This window comes from Pinus tabuliformis, chromosome 2_2 (assembly GCF_031772625.1).
Source record: "Pinus tabuliformis cultivar Carrire ecotype Pingquan chromosome 2_2, CPIR1, whole genome shotgun sequence".
Taxonomy (NCBI): domain Eukaryota; kingdom Viridiplantae; phylum Streptophyta; class Pinopsida; order Pinales; family Pinaceae; genus Pinus; species Pinus tabuliformis.
In genome coordinates this window covers 674,148,273-674,165,482 of record NC_142300.1, presented here as the reverse complement: position 1 = coordinate 674,165,482, position 17,210 = coordinate 674,148,273, and the positions used below count along the sequence as shown (strand labels likewise).

Genomic DNA, 17,210 nt, shown 5'->3' with positions numbered 1-17,210 from the left:
TCAGACTCCGATTTCAGGGAAGTCCTATTTTTAGCCTATGTTACTCTTATTTAGTTCATGTTTGGTTTTTTACAAGCACAACTAGGTTTATAACACTCTAGAAAGCCATTTGGTTTCCCAATTATGGGTAGATGGTCATCCTCAGACTCTGCATAATGTTGTTTTAGACTAGATAGGTTTTTTCTTTTTGCAAATATTCAATGCAAGCTCTCTTTGTAGATGTCTCTACCTGCCTGTATCATATGTAAATTCTCAGTAAATTAATGGATGCTTACAAAAGAAAAGATGTTAACTTTTAATGGGAAAATATCCTTAATGGGCATTTGCACTAGTAAGCAATGTTTGACGATTCTAGATCAGTGATTTGAGAGTTTGTTTTTTATACTGAGATTAGTTTTCAAATAGTTTTTGATCAATTATGGTGAAATAAATTATATATGCAACTCTTAACATAGGGGCATTGTTGATTAGAAATGTAATGATGCCAAATTGCTAGATTTGACCAATTTTTTTATTTCATAGCTATTTTAGACACCATTTGGAAGAGGATATGGTGTTCATTGTATATGCCCTTTTATTTTTGTTTTTTTCATTTTTTATAGCTACCAATGTAAACATTTTTCCTTCTATAAGAACTATCTTTCATGAAAAAAAGTCTTCTCTCTAAAAACTAAAAATTGTTTTTTTTTAACATTTATATGAAAAATGGGACTTAGATAATAATTTGGCGAATTTACATATTTTCAAGTACAAATTTAAGTAGAATTATAAAAAACAAAAAATATCTCACTATTTCAAAATCAATTCATTCTTTCACTATTTCAAAATCAATTCATTCTTTCATGTTGCACTTATAGTATTTATTTGTCTTTATAGAATAGCTATTATACTTAATAATGATAATTGAAAGTTAAAAATTGTCAATATTGATTAATTGATGCATATTCATTTTTTAATGTTGTATTCGTAGTAGAATCAACATTATATTTACTGATACTATTTAGTTTACCTCATAATTAAACTCATAATTAAATTTAAAAATCCTTGTAAATTTTCAATATCGTATTATCTCACTAAAATTTAAATCTCTCCAAAAATATATTTATATTTATTATTGTATTTGTGTTTATATCAATAATAATAAAATTAATTGAAAAAAAAATAAACTTCCAACTAACTTTAATATAATAAATACACACAATGTAAAATTATTTAATCAAAACATTACAGGAAAACAAAAAAATTGTACATTTACAAGCATTGATCTAGCCATACATATTTTTAAAAAAATGTAAGTAAAAATAATAATGGTTTGAAACTTCTACCAAATCCTATGTGATTAATCAGAAAAACATTATTATTTACAATATTGATCACAAAAGTCTTAAATCTAACATTACTCTAATCATACATATTTATATTAAAAAAACAAGAAAAAACTTTAATCTAATAATAATGCAACACAACTCTGAAAAAATATGAAACTTCCATGTAACATAATAATACAACTTATTAACTTATCATAAAACAAAAACAAAAATTTTGCATTTACCATATTAAAAAAACATGGCTCTAATCATACATATTTATATTAAAAAAACAGGAAAAAGCATTGGTCAAATAATAATACAACTCCAGGAAAAATATGAAACTTCCATGTGACTTTTAAATGGAAAATATTAAGAATGAAATGGATAACCAATACAATCTAACTTTGTTTGGTTAGATTAGTCGCTGTAACAAGAAAGGGAATGGAAAACATACTAACACTAACCAGTCATGAAGACAATGTGATGACGGTTCAAAATGGCAGTGGCAGAACAATCATCTTCAAAATGGCATCATTCTTAAGTTTCTTCACCTCTGATCTTAGTACGCAGCATGATGTAGTTTCTCTTCATCTGGCCATACCTAACCTTCGAATACCCATCAGTTCTTCACCTCTGATCTTAGTACACAGTATGATGTAGTTTCTCTTCACCTGGCCATACCTAAGGGCAAAATGATCTGGCCATACCTAACCTTCGAATACCCATCCTTATGCCGCAAATGATCACAAATTCCCGGGTTCAAAACCTCTGAGCGTTGCTTCAGTTGAACTCCCGCTAGTCCGAGTAACCAAGCCGACCCCAGTCCTTACAACGGGTTTTCATCGCTCTCCTGGTAGCCTGCTCACCACTTTGCGATGAAAATCTCCATCTGACATGGAAATATAACACACCCGAGGATAGCTCATAGCTTTGTGTACAGATTGTTCATCATCATGAAGTCTCTGAGAGCATTGAGCCTCGGCTTCAATCTTTTCTCGATGCTATAAGTCAGAACCGCCGGGAAGCTCATAATAGCATTGCGAGGCAGCTTCCATTCCTCATCGAGAAACTTGAGAATCTGCCGCAGTTTATCCTTGGAAATCCCCAGAAGCTGAGGGGACCTCTTAACGAGAATACCGACATCCTCCTCTGTAAACCCCAATTCTCTCAAATTTTCCAATTTTACGTTAACAGTGTCCTTGTTCAGCCAACTCAAATGAAGAAAAGCGCGAGCAAACGCCTTGGACCCCTTCTCAATGCCCATCCCTTCGACATCTTTAACAATACCCACCAATGTTTTTTCAGATAATGATAAAACCCTAGGGATCTTTAATATGACAGACGCAGTTAGGCTGTGGCTGGAAATGACTTTTCCGTCAATTTTATGAAAATCTGGGCTCGGTCCGGCAATTTTACCAGATTCTGTATTCGAAACCACGGCTGCTAGATAGGCATCCAGCACGGACTGCAGAAAAGAAGCCTTCCGTTCAAGCGTACGGCTAACATTTAAATGAAAAATACAACGGTTTCGACTGAGGGCTTGGAGCAATTTCTGACCAGCAAGGCCGATCCTCTCCAGGAATTCAACCTTGGGCTTGACAATGCCCTCGAAACTGGACCGTAACAACATGGGGCACGGGGAAAAGAGTTTACGAACACTGATTTCATTAAAACCCTTGTCTCTCAGGAAATGTAGGGTTTGCCGTGAATTATGTAAGATCTTTGAGCAAGTAAATATGGTTTTCTCCTGCAAATGGTGTTTGCCTCGTCGATGGAGAAAGCACATTCGTTGAGAAGGAAGCTCGCTACTGGGGTGCTTTCAAAGGAGGGAGGCTGTGAAATGGGGATATTGCGAGTCGAATAAAATGTTGTTAATAATTTTGTCGGACTTTGAACAGGGCGTGAGGAGAAGAGAATGATGAAGACAGGCATGGCGTGGATGTGCTTCAGAGATTCAGCTATTGCGCTTGAGGCTATTCGAACTGATAGCGTTACGGCCATGATCGACGCACCAAACCCTTACAAACTTTGCCCAACCAAAGTGGGAAGGAGAGAAATCCTGTTGCCCAAATTTTATATTGGAGGGGCAGAGTTCATATGTTATGGTCACATGGTTTTTCAAAAAAATAACGCATGGTGCGAGCCGTGAAAAACAACCGTTTCTTTTGGTGAATGAGAAGTTGTGCTCTTGTGGGCATCCCACAAGAAATATTATTTGATGGAATCGTGGGAGATCGTTTTTCATTAAGTATTTTAGAATGGGTCGTCATAAATTTCAATGTTATTAAAATAATAGGAAATAAAATAAGATAAGATAATTATATTTATGTTTAACTAATGACTACAAAGTAGGTCAAAGGGATTGTTGAGTGTAATGATGTCTATACAAAGTGGGAGAACCAAAAAGTTTCCTATAAAAGATACAATACATGAATTAAATCAACATCTGGCCTTAGAGGAGAAAATCAAGGAGTTAATAGGTTTGAGGGTTAGACCCATCTCTCCTAACATCGAAGCTGAATGAATAACACTAAAGAAACTCAACAAAGTATGTTGGCTCGATGAAGAGTCGGTGGCAAGTGTGAACTATCCACTAAATCATTCCCTCGAGGGGTTCGCGCAATGTTGAATGTTGGAGGACGTAGTCCGTCTCCTAGGAACTAATACGAGACGAATTTGCTGCTGAGATCTCGTGTGGCGGGGTGATGTCACACAGAGCCTCACTGATCTAGAGTCTAGATACATACTGGTATCAATCAATCTCTTGGTGCCCCCGCTCGGAACCTAAGAGCCTCCTACATATATAGGGCCAAACATCTCTGATTGGGATACTTGAAAAAGTTGGCGAGGGTTCGAGAATCTCTGAACAAGCAATGAAACTTTCCTCTGATCTCATAGTAGACAGGGCATTCAAGAATGAAGTGCACCTCGATCCCCACTTCCTGTAAATGACATACCTGTCAGAGTCTATCTGGTCTATCCACCTGGTGGTCCATCCCTACCCGAATTTTATGAGAACCTACTTTGAACTGGCCTAGAGGAATGTGAAGAGCATGTAGCTAGTGGTGAAACATATAATGGGGTCGAACAATGAGCTTGTCTCTCAACTCCACGAAGTGCTTAGCGCAGAAGGCTATATTTGGGCGCAACTCTCTCGGAGGGTTGACCCAGGTGACCTAGACGAATTGCCTGTAGATGTCCTCCTTGATGATCTTTTTTAGCTCATGTCTAGTAGGTAAAAGGTGACCATGAGCATCTAAGGAATATCAAAAAAGAGGGAGACTATCCAACTTAATTACCACTGACTCTAGGAGATCTAAACTCCTTTAAACCAACATTTGGCTCGGCCTGAAGGAGTAGAATGTCCAATAGTCTCAGAAAAGAAATATGCCAAGTAAGAATATCGGTCCCTCATCTTTATCGAGTCTGCAAAGCACTGGACACAATGCAAGAATGAAACCAATATGAAGGTCGTCTCAAGCTAAAATCGCTGAGCTCCAAACTCTACAAGGATGATGTGCAACAGTATTGTCAGTTTGCATCTAATGATGTGGTGGAGAAGAAGAATCTAGACTCTCTCAACTGAAGCCCAATTTGACTCAAGTAAAAACAATCCCTAAATCTCTAAGCCATATAGAACAGTGGGACAGATCAAGGTGTCCATGAGGCTCATCTTGGACGAGATGTCCTGAAAGTGATGTCGAAAGCATTGTCTCTCGAGAAGGGCTAAGGATCCATATCCTTTGTTGATCTAAGGCTGAAGCATTGGTGGAAAACTGAAGTAGAGACCTGAGAATTGCACCCCCAAGAAAGTATACGTGATTGTGATCTTAATCTCCTCCCTTCTGAATAGGAAGTGAAGGTCTAAGGTTTTCTTCACCCCATTGAAGATCATAACCTTAGTTTTACCCAGGTTGACCATCAATTGTCGATGATCACAAAATAGAGCTAAGGCATTCAGTTGCCTCTGTAATCCTTCTGGGGATGAAGAGAGGAGGACAACATCGTCAGCAAAGAGTAGAATAAATATCAAAACCTAGTGAAGAAGGCAACCATTGGTGTCCTAGATATGCTTGTGTAGAAATTCTTCCAACTTATCAATATACATCCCAAACAGGGTAGGGGACGGTGGACAACCCTATTTAACCCCAATAGTGCTTCATATGAAATCAGACATCCCATGGGCCGTGTGAAGATGACCATGAACGAAATCATATAGGCGCATAATAACGTTCAATAGGGTTGTAGAGATGTCAATATATCTGTGTCTCTGGAGCAAGGCCTCCCTCGGAATACAGTCAAAAGCTTTCCGAAAATCTATGAAACAACAGTAGACTTTCGAAGAGTGGTATCGTGCCTCCTGAATCACGGTGCGAAGGATGAATATGTGGTCAATGGTCTGATGAGTCAGTCGAAAACCTGCCTGTCCCCTGGCTTTGAGTTGTCTCTACTCAAGGTCACTCGAAAGCTTCCTATGTATAACAGTAGCATACAACTTAGAGAACGTGTGTCCCACCATGATCGTTCTATAGTTATTGGGATTTGATTTGGAACCTAATTTGTGGATCGGATGGATGATGTGGTGTGACCATGTCGGCGGAAAACCTTCAAAGACTACATGGTTGAAGAGATCAACCAAGTAGCTAACCAAAGGTCGGAAATCATGCTTAAAGAACTCTACTTGGTAGCCTTCCTCATCGGCTGCTTTTTTTTTGTTCATCACCCAAATGGCCTCTCTAATATCTCTTTCTGAGAATAGGTAACACGAAGGGGGGGGGGAGGTAACATGAATTTGGGCATGCCGGAGAATATCATAAAGGTTGGAAGTGCGAGAGAACATGGATGTAGGGTCGAGGTCAAGTGGAATAGGGGAGCATCAGGGAAGGATGGCACGCCATAATTGTTTAGGGAGTTGGCAAGGAGAGCAGAAAGTTCTCGTCTTTTGTGAGAGACAAAGAGTCGTTTCTTGCAATGAAGGAAATGGCGATAAGAAGCTTTGAGATCAGAGTAGAAGGGTTTAGAGTGGTTGAAAGCATATCGAAGTTCTTGATGTAGAGTCTTGCATTCATCATCGTACCATTTGTTCATGGGGCAAGATCCAACTTTAGGGGAGATGGAAGCATAACGATTGGAGTGGGGGAAGGATTTGAGTGTTGCTTCCCAAATGGAGAATGAAAGACAGGTGTATTTAGTGGAAGCAGAATCAAGCAAGGAGAACTGGATCTTCGTTGGGAGCATTTTGCATAGGGTAGAGAATAATATTTCAGGGTGTCCTTCATCAAATCAGAAGGTAGTTCGGGGTGGGCCTTGAGGGGAGAGATGGGGTGGAAGGGGAGGGTCAAACCAGAGAGAGAAGGAAAGAAGTGCATGATCAGTAAGGGGGATGGGGGAGACTAAGAAATGACGAACAAAAGGTAGCAAGTTATGGCTAGTGAGTACATATTTAACTACACTCGCAACCCCACCATATGGCCAACACGTGAAAAAATGAGAGCCTCAAAAACAAGGGAGACCATTTAGAATCAACAAATCATGAGATTTCGCTATTGCAATAGATTCTTACCATAAAATGTAGTGGGCCTCAAAGCATCATTTGACATCTAGTGAAACCCTATAGAATTTGGATCTATCCCCAGGGTACAAAACACATCCTCTAATCAGTCGTGAAGAGGGATATGGAGATCTCTAGTGCAAGCATTGAAGTCACCTAGGAGGATGACTTCCCCAGTAGCAGAGTACTAGGTGATGTCGATGTACAAGTCTATAAAGGGGTCCCCATTTGAGCCATTATGGATGGAAAAATGGTGAAGAGGTTGGGGGAAAGTAACAAACTGCAATGTAGATGTCCCTCAGAGGAGAGACTCCAACGCTAATCTGAATCCACATAAACCTAGAAAACTCATCTTTGGCTACCAAATATACCCATGTTCCGGAGTGAGTCACTAACCAAACAAGAAACTCCACCTGATCCTCTGACCCCTCCCGAGGTCCTCGTCTCCTGCTTGCAAAATGAGATCCAATGGTAATTGTAATATCTGGGAGGGGTCAAACAAGGCTCGCATGAGTTCCGGTCCGAAAGAGGATGCTTGTTGATTCGAGAGCATCATACAAGAGTCCTCGAAATGACCATAAATATCCATTGCCATTCCAACAACATATAGAAATATCTCTACCTTTTCGCCTCCCTATGTGGGCCCGTCATTTGGAACCTCTAGTTCGAGGTTCCTACCCAGGTGGGAAGGAGTCCCAAATGATTGTCAGAATATTCCTGATGACTGCCCATTTCTCTGCCTGTCGTGTTGTCGTAACCTGTTCTCTGGATTGTTTAAATTCCACAACCTATACTCGAGTGAGGTCCTCATCCAAGAAAATCTTGTTGGGAAGAGAAAACAACTTCCGCTTAGCCTTGAGGGCATGGAGTCGATCAGATGCAATCTGAAACCTAACGAAGAGAGTAGAGTCGTAGCCCATCCAAGCTCTGTCCAAAGCTATATCAGGGAGGCTAAGGGTATCCCAAAGGAACCTAGACCCCACTTCCATAGGATCCGGAGAGGCGTGGGGTAAGGGGATACCTCTCACCTTGAGATTCAATTATCTTTCTCATCTATTGCATTCTTCCACAAGTTTTGCTTTGCATCACCTCCTCAATTGTTGCAAGAGGGGTAAGAGTTTTATTCTTCCCACAAACAACCTGTACCCAAGAATTGATGTGTGTCTCAGTTTCTTGTTTGAAGATGGCTTGTTCGGATCAGATTTCTTCGTGCTTGCTTTTAAGGTCAAAAATTTCTGCATGTAATGCACTGTTTGGAGGATGTAGAATTCCCTTCTCTTTGGTTTCATCTAACATTTTTTCAACATTGCAGAGAAGTTGTGAACCAAAACAAATAGTGGATTCATTAGAGATTTCTTTTAAGTGAATAGGAAACATAAAATTTGAAAACGATTTAATATATAAAATAGTTTATTTATTAAAATTAGTGGTTACTCTTGGATAACATAATAGCTAAGACATAAAACATAATTAAATACAAAATTACTTACATAAATTTGAAACTATTAATTAACAACATGAAAAGTTAATAATTATATAATTTATATGATATGTGAGTAAGAGGAATCATACTTGGAAGTTTGCAAACCCAACTTACTTATAACTAGGGAACATTGAACTATTGTGATTTCCCATGCCAACCATGCACATAATCCATGTGTCGTGCAAATTTCTATTTTTTGTTTTAAGCTTTTTTTTAACTTAGCTTTTTCCAAAATTTATTCACTCTTATTTTATTCTTTTTTACTTTTTCTTAATTCGACCCGACCATAAATTTATTCTCAATATTTTTACTCTTTTGTTTTTTTTAATTGATTTATTTACTTATTATGAACTTCACTTTATTATTTACTATTTTATTTATTAATTATTATTATTTTCAAGATAAAAGTCTTATATATTCATGAAGAAGATAATATATATCTCGATCTTTCTTCCATCTACCCAAAAATGAGATTTTGGTTGTAATCATTCCCACTTTCTATCCCTTGGCGAAGCCATTTTTTAGACTAGCTTAAACCCCCTTTCGGATTTTTAGTGCTTAAATAAAATAAAATAGTTATTTTTACATCTTTCAACAAAAAACATGATATAAGAAAAAAACAAAGTATATAAATGAGAGGTTATAGAAGCATCTCCATGGATTCAATTTCTAACTCGTTGCTAAATTCATATATGCCAACTTAGCATGAAGAGAGTTCAAGTGCCTCCTTGGAGAGACCATCTCCCTTTTCATTTAGTTCTCACAAGGCATAATTATATGAAATCCATTCAAAGGCATTGCCCACTTGTAGCATGTCGTATAGAAGATGTTCCAAACCAATTTTTTGCATCGAAGCCCTTTCGTTGGCCCAATTTATGGCAAATTTAGAATCGTTGAGTACAGGAAGCCCAGATAAGATAAGATAGATAAGATAATTATATTTATGTCCAACTAATGACCACAAAGTAGGTCAAAGGGACTGTTGAGTACACTGATGTATATATAAAGCGGGAGAACCAAACGGTCTCCTATAAAAGATACAATGCATGAAGTAAATCAACATCAAGCCCTAGCGGAGAAGATCCAGGACCTAATAGGTTTGAGGATCGGACCCATCTCTCCTAACATCTGAGGCTGAATGAATAACACTGAGAAACTCAACAATGTCTGTTGGCTCAATGAAGAGCCAATGGCAAGTGCAAACTGTCCACTAAATCGTGTCTTGGGGGGGTTCACATGCTACTGAATGCTATAGGACCTAGTCTGTCTCCCAGGAACGGATTTGAGACGGAACTGCTATTGAAATCTCATGTGGCAAGTGAGGTCCCACGGATCCTCACTGGTATGGAGTCTAGATACGTACTGGTATCAATTGATCTCTTGGTGCCCCTATCTGAAGGTTGTACCCTGAAAAATGTCGTGATCCTCTGTGTGGGGTCTAGTCTGATGGGAGGCTGAAGAATATGCGCTTGGAACCTAAGAGCCTCCTGCATATATAGGACCAAACATCTCTAATTGGGGTACCTGAAAAAGTCGGTGAGGGTCCGAGAATCTCTGAACAAGCAATGAAACCTTCCTATGATCTCGTAATAGACAGGGCATCCAAGGATGAAGTACACCTCGGTCTCCACTTCCTGTAAATGACATATCTGGCAGAGTCTATCTATTTTATTCACCTGGTGGTCTGTCTCTACCCGAAGTCTATGAGAACCTACTCTAAACTGACCTAGAGGAATGTGAAGAGCATGCATCCAGTGGTGAAACGTATATTGGGGTCAAACAATGAGCCTGTCTCTCAACTCCAAGGAGTGCTCAACATAGAAGGCCATCTTTGAGCACAACCCTCCAGGAGGATTGACTTAGGTGACCTGGACGAACTATCTGTAGATGTCCTCCATGATGATCTTGTTTAGCTCCTGTATAGTAGGTAAAAGGTAACCAAGAGCCTTTAAGGAATATCTGAAAGGAGCGAGACAATCCAACTGAATTCCCACTAACTCTAAGAGGTTTGAAACTCCTGTAAACCAACATCTGGCTCGGCCTGAGGGAGTAGAACGAGCAATAGTCTCAGAAGAGAAATATGCCAAGTAAGGATAATGAGCCTTACTCTTTATCGGGTTTGCCAAGCCTTGGACACGATGTAAGAATGAAACCAATTTGAAGACCGTCTCAAGACGAAAGGGCTGAGCTCCAAACTCTGCAAGGATGATGTGTTGTGACATTGCAAGTTTCACCTAATGATGTGGCGGAGAAGAAGAATATGGACTCTCTCAGTTGAAGCCCAATCTGACTCACGTAAATATGATCCCCAAATCTTTGAGCCATATAGAAGAGTGGGACGAATCAAGGTGTCCATGAGGCTCATCTTTGACGAGATGTCCTGAAAGTAATGTCGAAAGCACTGTCTCTTGAGAAGGGCTAAGGATCCATATCATTTGTTGATCCGAGGCTAAATCCTTGGTTGCAAACTGAAGCAGGGACTTGAAAATTGCACCCCCAAGTAAGTATATGTGCTGGTGATCTCAATCTCCTCCCCTCTAAATAGAAAGTGAAGGTTTGAGGTTTTCTTCACCCCATTGAAGATCATAACCTTGGTTTTACCCAGGTTGATCCTCAACTGTCGATGGTCACAAAACAGAGCTAAGGCATCCAGATGCCTCTATAATCCTTCTGGGGATGAGGAGAGGAGGACCATGTCATCAGTGAAGAGTAGAATAGATATCAGAACCTGGTGAAGAAAGAAGCCATCAATGTCCTGGATATGCTCGTGTAGAAATGCTTCCAACTCATCAATATAGATCCCAAACAGGGTAGGGGATAGTGGAAAACCCTGTTTAACCCCAATAGTTCTTTGAATGAAATCAGAAATCCCATGGGCTACGTGAAGATGACCAAGAATGGACTCATATAGGCACATAATAGTAGTTAATAGGGTTGCAGAAATTCCAATATCTCTGAGTCTCTGGAACAAGGCCTCCCTCGGAACAGAGTCAAAAGCTTTCCAAAAATCTATGAAACAACAGTATACTTTCGAAGAGTGGTGTCATGCCTCCTCAATCATGGCATGAAGGGTGAATATGTGGCCAATGGTCTGATGATCCAGTCGAAAACCTACCTATCCCCTAGCTCTAAGTTGTCTCTGCTCAAGGTCATTGGAGAGCTTCCTATGTAGAAAAGTAGCATACAACTTCAAGACCATGTGACCCACCATGATCGTTCTATAGTTATTCAGATTTGAGCTGGAACCTGATTTGTGGATCAGATGGATGATGTGGTGTGCCCATGTCGGTGGAAAACCTTCACGGACTACATGGTTGAAGAGATCAGCCAAGTAGTTAACCAAACCATGGAAACCGTGCTTAAAGAACTCTGCTTGGTAGCCTTCCTCATCAACTGCTTTGTTGTTGTTCATCACCCAAATGGCCTCTCTAATATCTCTGTCTGAGAATAGATAACAAGAAGAAGGTGGGTAGGTAACATGAATTTGGGCCTGCCCAGGAATATCATAAGGGTTGGGAGTGTGAGAGAACATGGATGTAGGGTCGAGGTCAAGTGGAATATGGGTTCATCGGGGAAGGATGGTATGCCAAAATTATTTAGGGGAGTGGACAAGGAAAGCAAAAAGTTCTTGTATTCTAGGGGAGAAAAAGAGTCGTTTCTTGAGACGAAGGAGACGACGATAAGAAGCTTTGAGTTCGGAGTAGGAGGGTTGAGAGTGGGTGAAAGCATATCAAAGTTCTCGATGTAAAGTCTTGCATTCATCATCGTACCATTTGTTCATGGGGCAAGATCCAACTTTAGGGGAGATGGAAGTGGAACGAGTGGAGTAGGGGAAGGATTTGAGTGTTGCTTCCCAAATGGCAGCTGAAAGACAGGTGTATTCAGTGGAAGCAGAGTCAAGCAAGGAGAATTGGGTTTTTGATGGGAGTATCTTCCATAGGTAGAGGAGAAAACGTTAGGGTCTAATCCATCAAATCAAAAGGTAGTTCGGGGTGGGCCCCGAGGGGAGGGATGGGGTGGAAGGGGAGGGTCAAACAGGAGAGAGAAGGAAATAAGTGTATGATCAGAAAGGGGGATGGGGGAGATTGAGAGATGGTGAATAAAAGGGAGCAAGTTATGGCTAGTGAGTACATAATCAACTACACTCGCACCCCCACCATATGGCTCGCAAGTGAAAAAGTGAGAGTCTGGGAAACAGGGGAGACAATTTAGAATCAGCAACTCCTGAGATTCCCCCAACTATAATAGATGTTTGCCATAAACTGCAATGGGCCCTAAAGCATCATCTGACATCCGGTGAAGCCCTACTGAATTTGGATCTATCCCCTTGGTACAAAATACATCCTCTGATCGGTCGTGGAGAGGGATTTGGAGATCTCTAGTGCGAGCATTGAAGTCACCTAGGAGGATGACTTCCCCAAAAGCACAGTATCGGGTGATGTCGACGTACAAGTCTATAAATGGATCCCCATTTGAGCCATTATGGACTACAAATGGAGAAGAGGCTGGGGGGAAGTAACAAACTGCAATGTAGATGTCCCTCAGAGGAGATACTCCAACGCTGATCTGAATCCACATAAACCTGGAAAACTCATCTTCGGCTACCAAAGATACCCTATTCCAGAGTGAGTCACTAGCCAAACAAGTAACTCCACCTGATCCTCTGACCCCTCCTGAGCTCCTTGTCTCCTACCTGCAAATTGAGATCCAATGGTAACCTGCAATATCTAGGAGGGGTCAAACAAGGCTCGCATGAGTCTCGGTCACGAAGAGGATGTTTGTTGATTCAAGAGCATCATACAAGAGTCACAACGATGACCAGAAAGATACATTGACATTCCAACAACGGATATAAATTCATGTACCTTGTCACCACCCCAAGCGAGCGCGTCATTTGACACCTCCAGTTTGGGGTTTCCACCCAGGTGGGAAGGACTCCCGAATGACTGCTCGAAGATTTTTGATAATCGCCCATTTCTCTGCCTATCGTGCTACTATAACTTATTCTATGGATTGTTTAAGTTCCACAACCTGTGCTCGAGTGAGGTCCTCATCCAAGAAATCATGTTGGGAAGAGAAAACAACTTCCGCTTAGCCCTGAGGGCGTCGATTCAATCAAATGTAGTCTAAAACCTGAGGAAGAGAGTGGAGTCGTAGCCCAGCCAAGCTCTGTCTAAAGCTATATTAGGGAGGCTAAGGGTGTCCCGAAGGAACCTAGCCCCCACTTCCATAGGATCCGGTGAGGGGTGGGGTAAGGGGAGACCTCTCACCTTGAGATTCAATTCTCTTGCCAGTCTGTTGTGTTCTTCCCCAAGTTTTGGTTGCATCACCTCCTCAACTACTACAAGAGGGGTAGGAGTTTTATCCTTCCCTCGAACCACCTCTACCCAAGAATTGATGTGTGCCTTCATTTCTTGTTTGAAGGTGGCTTGTTGGGATCAGATTTCTTCTTGCTTGCTTTTAAGGTTAAGGATTTTCGCATGCAGTGCACCATTTGGAGGATGGAGAATTTCTTGTTCTTTAGTTTCATGTAACATATTCTTAAGGGATAAATTATCCCCCTCAACTTCTGAAACTCTGGCAAAGAGGGTGTGTATTTATGAACGGAGATGCTTTTTTTCAATTTCGAGAAATTCCATTTTCCACAGCATTTGTTTTACCAAGGTTGTCCATAATGAAAAATCAGACTTCGAGCTGACTACCACTTGCTCTTGCTGGTTTTCAATAGTTGATATTCAACAAGTCTAAACATGTCATCTTGGCACAATTCGTCTTGTTGCACGAATCCAATCCCTAGATTTGAAACCCATTCTTTTGTCTCTGTCTATTCCTCAATAGTAAAATCATCAAAGGATTTAGATAAAAATTGTCTACCTCCATATTGGTATTAGTTACTGTCAACTTTATTGGGCAAATTTCGTCAAACACTTGACGTGCATCCTCAAGCTGCCTGTCAGTAATCTTCCCTGCTCCTCACTGTTGTTATCCGCTGCCTGTTCCAGGAACTTTACTTGTCGGTGTTTGCCTATTATCCGTTGCCTTTGTCAATGAGAACTTGAAATGAACCCGAGCATATATCTCGGTGCCGTCACCAAAATTACAGATGTGTGGACTTGGTGTTCTGAATCGAGTTTGTCTCTCTGTGCGTAAATTGACTGAAGGGGATTTGAATTGAGGGTTTTTGGACTGCGTGGAAGTGATCCCAGCATGCAGACTGGGGTTGAATTTTTTATCCCTATTGGAAGAGGCATTTTTCTCCCTCTTGCGGGGTTCCCTAACAGACCTCGGTTGTAGTGCATGGAATGTTGCCAGTAGATTTAACGCCACATTATGCAACTCTTCATATGCTCTTACAGGGAACCAAAACTAATAGTAGTTTGTCAAGTACAGAGAGAGACAACCATAGATACAAAACCTATACAATTTTGGCATAATAGACACTCCTCAGGAACACAATCTATGACAATTTCTAATCTGATGGTCTACAACCCACAAATGTCTGGCATGAAAAGGTGTTTAACAAAAGAAAAAGAAAAAGAAAAAAATGATGGTAATTTTCAAAGAGAAGTAAATCTTCATTTGTTGTGTCGGAATCCAAAGACAACCCTGCACTGTTATAACTGTTAATTTCTTCCTTGAAATTTCTATTAGAAACTAGGGCCCAATAAATTTTTCTTTATTTTTTATGGCCCTACGAGAAGATAATCTGCAATATAGGTAGTATGTTTGTTTGAAATAGATAACCACACATATGCCACATTTGGGGGGATGTCCTTGACTTCTTCCATCAAAGAAACCCTAAGGAGTGTTGTAGTCTAATTGTAGCATTAGTTTGAAATGTTGAGGAACAAATTTAAGTTCAAACATGAATTCTATTGAAAAGGAGATGATTTTTGTTGCATGTAGCTTTGGAAAGACATCTCCTTATTTTGGAACAAGGCAAAATTGTGAACTCTTGAAATGTTATCAACTAGAATGCATAGGAGGAAAAACGATAGAGCGAACATTTCTCTGAATGCCAAAGTTTGAAAGTACATGTGAGGGAAGGTGATAACTGTTAATTTTCATAGGGTGACATTTTTCTTCACTTTGATAATTTCATTTCACCATTAATAAATTAAGTTCACCCCATATCATCATTACATTATTAAGATCTACACCATTATACATCAACATACGCAATTATATAGAAAGAAACAACATCATCATCATCATCACCAATGCAACGGAACATAAAAGGAAGAGTAAAAGAAAGCATGCACACACATATAGAGACACCAAAATTGGTCTCAGACTAGGGAAAAACCCACTATGGGGAAAACCCTTGCAAATATTCTTCTTCTTAAATCGTCATCAAATGATGCAACAGAAGAGAATACAATGATCCATAACTTTATCTATGCATCGAAACAATAATAATATCTATGAAATAGATCTAATCATGATTGGAATCAGAACCCTCATATTGATGGTTGTAATATTTTGTCAGAAACTAATGTCAATTGTTGTATACTACTGTCATTGTGTCGAACACTACTTAGCAATGTTGTCACTATCAATGAGCCCAATAGATATGTTTGTAGCGAAAACTAACACATAAAATCTACATATCTATATAACAGTATAGAAAAACCCAAATCTACCAGATCACGGAAGTCAATTGAATCCAAGATGTCAAATCTTAGATCTAAACTTTGGTCGCTCTCATCACGACTGACTGTGTGTGATTGAAACTCCTTGGTCACTCTCTCTGTCACTGTATGCGAGCGACTATAATTGCACGGTCACTCCCAAGAGGTCTTTATGCATGTGACTGTGGCACTGAACTGCTAAAACACAAAGTTTCTCCCTTACTGTTGTTGTGTGAGCAACCAAGATGTCAAGGTCACTCCAAGGGCTACTCTGTGCGAGCGACCGGGGGGGGACTGGAACCTTTCAATCTGCCTCTGAATCCAGAGTCGCTCTCACTAAACTATCTCCAAGTGACCAAAGAAAAAGAGTCACTCACTTTCCTACTCTGTGCTTGCGACTGGGGATGAAAAACTTATGTTATGTGCCAAACGACCAAGATCTAGAAAACCCTAACCTAGAGCGAACATTTTGCATGTAATTTCAGACCCTTGAGCTAAATCTTTTCGTCGAACCTATGCGAACCAACAGAAAAGAGAAGAGAAGATGTGTCCAAATGATCTTGAGGTCTCTTCTATTTCTAGGCTTTCCAAAGGGCTCACTTGGGGTTAAGGTTGACCCAAGCAGTTACTCATGTGGTTAGGGTGGACCCATTCCATAATACATGCATGAATAAAATAATTCATAACTCAACTTCCTCTTGACCAAATTGTTTGATCTTTAGGTCGATTTTGGTCCACTCGAAAAGAGGAATCTAATGAAAGAATTATCTTGGTCATTTGATCTGTCCAAGGTGGAATTTTACCGCAGTTGCAAAAATTAACACTCCCTCTCAACTAGGGATAATTCCACCTCCCAAGATATGTCCCTTGAACAATATGTTATTCTGGAATCTTCGAGTGTCATCACGAATCATCACGGATCATCTCTGTCATGTAGTAATTGTGCCATGTCCATCTAAAGTGTCTCATCATCACAAATCATCATTGTACTTCTTGATCTATCCTTTTCTTATTCATACTTATCACTTGAATGTTCCTGCTCATATGTTGAACATTCTCGGATCTAGAAGAAGAATAATTTCTTACCGGAGTGGATCTTAAGCTACCACCCTTTATCCAATCAGGCTGTTATATGGAATATCTGTCGGTGGGATACTACCTGGAATATCATCATCAATCATCATCAAAGAGCATATCATCAAGGAGCACATCTCAACTTGGTACCACATCGGGGA

General features: G+C 40.0%; 1 pseudogene across 1 annotated transcript; it reads right to left on the bottom strand.

Annotated features, from left to right (window-relative positions):
- Positions 1 to 1,659: 1,659 nt before the first annotated feature.
- Positions 1,660 to 3,369, bottom strand: LOC149194444 (transcription termination factor MTERF8, chloroplastic-like; annotated as a pseudogene). The gene is made up of 2 exons (XR_016254534.1): positions 2,023 to 3,369; positions 1,660 to 1,916 (listed from the first exon to the last, which is right to left on the bottom strand). The product of XR_016254534.1 is annotated as a transcription termination factor MTERF8, chloroplastic-like (transcript).
- Positions 3,370 to 17,210: the final 13,841 nt, after the last annotated feature.